We start from the raw sequence: 6000 nt of genomic DNA, 5'->3' as shown, positions 1-6000 counted from the left end.
CACAGCAGAGAAGCGCGGATTCACGTCTGGGGTGGAGGGACTTAAAGAAGGTTGTTGGGTTTTTAACAGAATGACGACACCTGAAGGTGCTGCATCCAAAACTACGGCAAATTTATGTGGCGTAGTAGGTGAGGGGTCATGGAGTGGCGCCAACAGCGCGTGGTTGCAGCGCGCGCAGAGCCCGGGCGGGAAAAATGGAACGCTGCTGTCAGCGCGTGGCCGAAACAGGTATTACCTCAGGCGTACTGTTTCTATGAATGGGGAGAGTATTTTTTATTTAACTCGATTTTCAAAATATACCCCCTCGAAATCTCCTCCTCAGCGGCGCGGTTTATGAGGAATTGGCGGTTTCTGTTTTTTTTTTTTTTTTTTTTTTTTTATTTTGAAATAACACAGTTAACTCAGAGTTTCCATAATGCGTAACATTGGAACAGCAGCACACAGCGCGAGATATAGGTGCAAACAAAAGGAAGTGATGCCGAAGGCCCGAAGACCCCTTTTCCTCAAGGACCTACACCTGAAACCAGCCTTCACCGACTACCTAGCACCTCTCAGGCTTTCCTTCCTTTCACACTGACCAACAGACACTCACTCCTTTCTTCATATTCCTTGTGAGCCCCCAGCGGTCGAACAACCATTTTATATTTTACCTACAGTTCTCAACTATTTACAATAAATCCATTTTCCCGCTCAAATGTGACACTCCCTGGTAAGAAAGGTCATTGTAATGTGTCAGGATCGCCGAGTGGTCTAAGGCGCCAGACTCAAGGATCAATGCCTTCCATGGGGATGGGTGTTCTGGTCTCCTAAGGGAGGCGTGGGTTCAAATCCCACTTCTGACAAGTGTTTTTCTATGCCTAATAGAGTAATTAAACCAACGGTCACAGGCCCGAATCTCACTACTAGCTGCAATAACCTTAAGAAAGGTACTTACCCTAAATTGCTCCAGTAAAATTACCCTAAAAGTATGAATGGGAAACAATTTTAGGTAGCTTTATATTGTAAATTGCTTTGGAGAAAAGCATCATCCAAATGAATAAATGTAAAGTACTGTTTTTGTTGGGGGGGTGCAGTGGGTTGGACTGCAGTCCTGCTGTCTGGTGGGTCTGGGGTTCGAGTCCCGCTTGGGGTGCCTTGCGACGGACTGGCGTCCCGTCCTGGGTGTGTCCCCTCCCCCTCCGGCCTTATGCCCTGTGTTGCCGGGTAGGCTCTGGCTCCCCGCGACCCCGTATGGGATGAGCAGTTCTGAAAATGTGTGTGCGTGTTTGTTGGTTGTGTAATTGATAGAGCTTTGGGAAATGCTGAGTGGAAACATGTTTGTTTGTTTAATGATCTGCTATATGAGCATAATTATGCCTTCATCTTGAAGCGTGTAAAAAGAGTACTGCATTTAGGTTTTGGTGCGTGAGTGTCAAAAAATGGCACTATAGCCACCTTCACACTCACTCACACACACGCACACGCACACGCACACACACACACACACACACACAATGTCTACAACCGCTTGTCCTGAAGAGGGTCGCTGCGAGCTGGAGCCTAACCCGGCAACGCAGGGTGCAAGGCTGATGGGGGAGGGGACACACCACGAATGGGACGCCAGTCTGCCGCAAGACACCCCAAGCAGGACTCAAATCCCAGATCCGCCACACAGCAGGCACCGGCTAAACCCGCTTCACCAGGGCACCACCAAGCCCCCACCTGACTCACCTTCAGCAAAGTTAAAATTGACTGTTTTTGCAGGAAGAGGGGTTGCAGTGGCACAGTGACACAGTGGTGCAGTGGGCTTGGCTGGGTCCTCATCCCTGGCAGGTCTAGGGTTTGAGTCCTGCTTGGGGTGCCCTGTGATAGGCTGGTGTCCTGTCCTGGGTGTGCTCTCTCCCCTTCTGGCCTTGTGCTCTGGGTTGCCGGGTTTGGCTCCGGCTTGGGACAAGCGGCTTCAGCCAGTGTGCACTTTCGCGAGAGATCACTATGCAGTGGAGAACAGATTTGTCTGCCAAAACATTTTGAAATTTAAAGAACAAAATTTTTTCCTTGAGCATTTTTCCAGAAAAAGCGATCCAGCTGAACTGAGGTCAAATGCACAGGCACACCCATAAACACTTACGTTTGATGCCTTGCAGAAGTGGGTAATGGTACACTAGTACAGGTGGGTACTGACATTCATCTTGTGTGGCTGCGGGTTTTTCCCAGTTGGAGAGCCTTCGCTATACAAGCCTAGCTGCAGATCCTTATCCTTCTGCCTTCTGACCTCTGTAGTCGAAGGGGTCAGACTCTAGGGGGCACAGTGTTTGAAGTGATACTTGTCTAAGCTCCGCAGGTGTTATAAATGCCGTCTGCAGTGAGAGAAGCAGCTGTCACCTCATAATCTGGCTTTTTTTGGGAACTGTTTGATACCTCTCTCCTCTTATCTTGTTGCAAATGTCCAGCTTCTTTAGACACTTGTTACATGTGTAAAGGATATGCTGAACTGATCTCTGTATGCTCAGACTTACACTAGTATGAAAGTCTGAAACCTGGTTAGTAAACGTGTATAAACAAAGAAGCAGTAAACACAAGCACAGTATTTAATATTTATATTTTAAGGCCTGATCAGTGTATTAGCAAACTCGTGCAGATTTCCCTCTAGCTATCTCTTTGTATCAGGCAGATGGGCTGGAGACAGGAGGTAAGGTAATGGACCCAAGTGCGGGTCGGCTTTATTTCAGAGGGGGAACGGTGGGGCAGATGAAAACAATGTTCAGGGACAGGCGAAGGTCGTTCGAGGCGCAGACGTCGGTACACGGGCAAAGCAAGTCTCAGTAGTCGGGAGAACATGCGAGGGGCAGGAGCCAAGAGATCAGAATATGAAGCCAGGACTAAGGGCAAGGAGTAAACGCTGATACTGCACATCCACGAAGGAAGGTGTTTGCAAGAATCCACACCTCTGTGCGATCACGGAGCTCCCTTTATACCTGGCCGGGTTAACTAGCTGCAGGTGCGGTCGCTCGGCTTTATCCTGGGGGCGTAACACTTTGTTGCCTATTTTGAAAACCAGTATTAAAATATGTTAATTCATTACACATGTACCTTGTGTTATGAAGATTCTGGTTGTGCATTTTTGAAGGTTTCTGTGTTTCCCAGTTTATTTATGTCTTTGTATTTAGTTTAATTTTTCTCACTGTTCTATTTTCTAAAGTTTCTCTCTGTTGCAATCCGAAAATGACCTACATTTCCAACTGCTGCCATTGCTGCCATGAGTTTGCAGCAATATACTCTGGGACACAATAGAAACCCCAGTAGGAGTTCAGGGCCAGCTTGATTCCTTGCGTTTGCAACAGTTTTTATGGTGTGTACAGCTAATGTATTTTGTTCCTGAATTTGATGATCAATACCAAGATGATGACCGCTACATATGTTCATAGACAGTAACTGGTACTGAATCAAAGTTTATAGAGAAGATGTATTTTTATTTTACCTTTGCACTTACATTTATTTACTTAACAGACGCTTTTCTCAAAAGCGACGTACATCTCACAGAAAAATACAATTTTAGTCATTTAAATTACCTTTATTTTTAATTCAGCAAAGCAAATATTTTGAGGGGGCATGGTGATGTGGTGGGTTTGGCATGTGCCCGCTTTGTGGAAGCTCTGGGGTTCGAGTTTTGCTTGGAGTGCCTTGCGGCAGACTGGCGTCCTGTCCAGGGTGTGTCCCCTCCTTCCTCGGCCTTGCATCCTGTGTTGCTGGGTAGGCTCTTAGTTATTGCAGCCCTGCTTAGGACAGGTGGTTGTAGGCAATGCAAAAAAATATTTTGAAATAAAAATACTTTATTATTGATTATAACATGATTTAAGATTTTTACAAAAAGTGGGCAGCAAATGAGTATTATTGCTCTTTTTTGGTTGAATATATAATAAAGTATCAGTGCCAAAATGCTGACAAACATTGCACATGCTTTCGGTTCAAACCTCTTCACCAGGTTTGTTGTGTCATTTGCAAATGGGACACGTAACCAGTATTTACGCTCAGAGACTTAAATATGTTCTACTGACACCATCCTTCATTGCGCTCCTGCACTTCTTTCTTTACTCCACTTTGTCATTCTTCTGTCAACTGAACTGCTGAGGAACACAGCACTGTATTCCATGTGTAAGGCAGAATATAACACATTGAGTAGGAGATTGATCAGATGACATATTTTTTCAGCCAGTTTACAGTAGATTTAACATTAATGTTGCTTCGGGTTAATAAAAATAAAAGTTCCGCAACGGACTGGCAATCTGTCCATGGTGTTCCTTTCCACATCTATTGTTTTAGTATAGAATCTGAAACACTGAGACCCTGCACAAGACTAGTTTATGACGATACATTAAAAGAATACAAAATAAAATAGTCTTGCAGCATATTTTAATTCATCGTAGCTTCATTTGATTTTTTTTTGCAGAACCTAACGTGAAGAAATCAAGGGATCTCTGCGTTAAGATTTTTTTTATTAACTGTTATTTAAAGTGGACTTTAAACACACACACACACACACATTTTCAGAACCGCTCGTCCCATACAGGGTCACGGGGAACCGGAGCCTACCCGGCAACACAGGGCGTAAGGCTGGAGGGGGAAGGGGACACACCCAGGACGGGACGCCAGTCCATTACAAGGCACCCCAAGCGGGACTCGAACCCCAGACCTACCGGAGAGCAGGACTGCGGTCCAACCCACTGCGCCACCACACCCCCCTTGGACTTTAAACAAACTATTGAAATTACAATTAGAATTCTGGTACTGATTGTGTTCATAAGTTGCGAGCCAAGTTTATACTGTGATACTCAAATAAGAACAGCAAGGAAAGCAGAAAAACTTTGTGTTAAAATCTATTTTTCTCAGATACGGACGCTTCCTCAGGTATGTGTTACGATGACTCTATTGATACATTTCCCCCCTAATGTCTTGGGTCGGTTCTGTTCCACAGTCAGTTTATGACCTGTTCCAAGGTGGTCCTTAATGTATCACAACAGTCCTCTGGACATCTTGTTGAAATGCTCCTGCTCTTGGTACTATTCGCTTTGTGAATCATCCTGTAGCCTAAGCCTCAACTAAATGGAATTTTTCTCAGGAGTGTTTTTCTGTACTTGTGAGATTATGTTTTGACCATATTTGGTTGTTGCTGTACATTACAAATTCCAGGAATAGCGGTGAACTCCATTTAGGGTTATTTATACCCAAGTAGAGATGTCTAATAAGTCACACATAATTTGTCTTTTCACTTCTACGTCTCAACAAAAGCACACAGTAGGCATTTTTAACTGTATTTTTAAGTTTTGATTTACTAAATTAAAAGATATGTTTCCATGTACAGTGTGCAAATTACTAAGAGGAAGCACTAGAATGAAACTTTGTTTAAACTGTATTGTGGCATACAAATCTCAGGAATCCCAGTACTAATTTACTAACCATACCGAGGAATAGCCAGTACTGTAGTGGTTAGCGCTGCTGTCTTTAGACCCAAAGGTTGCAGGTTTAAGCCCCGCTTTGGCTGTAGTACCCTTGAGCAATGTACTTAACCTCCATGGATCCAGTAAAATTAATCAGCTGTATGAATGGGTAAATAATTATAAGTTGCTCTGGGAGAAGTGTCAGCTAAGTGAATAAATGTGAATGAAGGAAAACAAGCGGCTGTTTAAATGGGGATAGTATAAACCTGAGTGCTGAACAGGAGGAGCTTGAACCCCTGCCACACAACACAGACCCCCCCTTGCCATTTATAGAGATATTTCCTCCAGTTCTGGGGCCAAATTCTCTCACACTTAATTTCCTTCTCTCCGGTGCTGCTTTTCTGCATCTAAGTGTTTCTTTCCACTAATGTAATGAACACGTTGTATTTTCTATGAGATGTACGTCGCTTTGGAGAAAAGCGTCTGCTAAATGAATACATGTAAATATAGTATGTGTCTTGGGTTGTTCACACGTTTAATATCTTTTTAATGTCATTATCAAGGCAAATTTAAGAGTATTATTTTT

General features: G+C 44.0%; 1 non-coding gene across 1 annotated transcript; it reads left to right on the top strand.

Annotated features, from left to right (window-relative positions):
* The first annotated feature begins 731 nt into the window (after positions 1 to 731).
* trnal-caa (transfer RNA leucine (anticodon CAA)) lies at positions 732 to 842 on the top strand. Its single transcript has 2 exons — positions 732 to 769; positions 797 to 842. It is a non-coding gene; the product is annotated as a tRNA-Leu (tRNA).
* Positions 843 to 6000: the final 5158 nt, after the last annotated feature.

This window comes from Scleropages formosus, chromosome 12, assembly GCF_900964775.1.
Source record: "Scleropages formosus chromosome 12, fSclFor1.1, whole genome shotgun sequence".
Classification (NCBI taxonomy): Eukaryota; Metazoa; Chordata; class Actinopteri; order Osteoglossiformes; family Osteoglossidae; genus Scleropages; species Scleropages formosus.
Note: the sequence above shows the minus strand (reverse complement) of the source record. Positions and strands in the feature narration are given on the sequence as shown.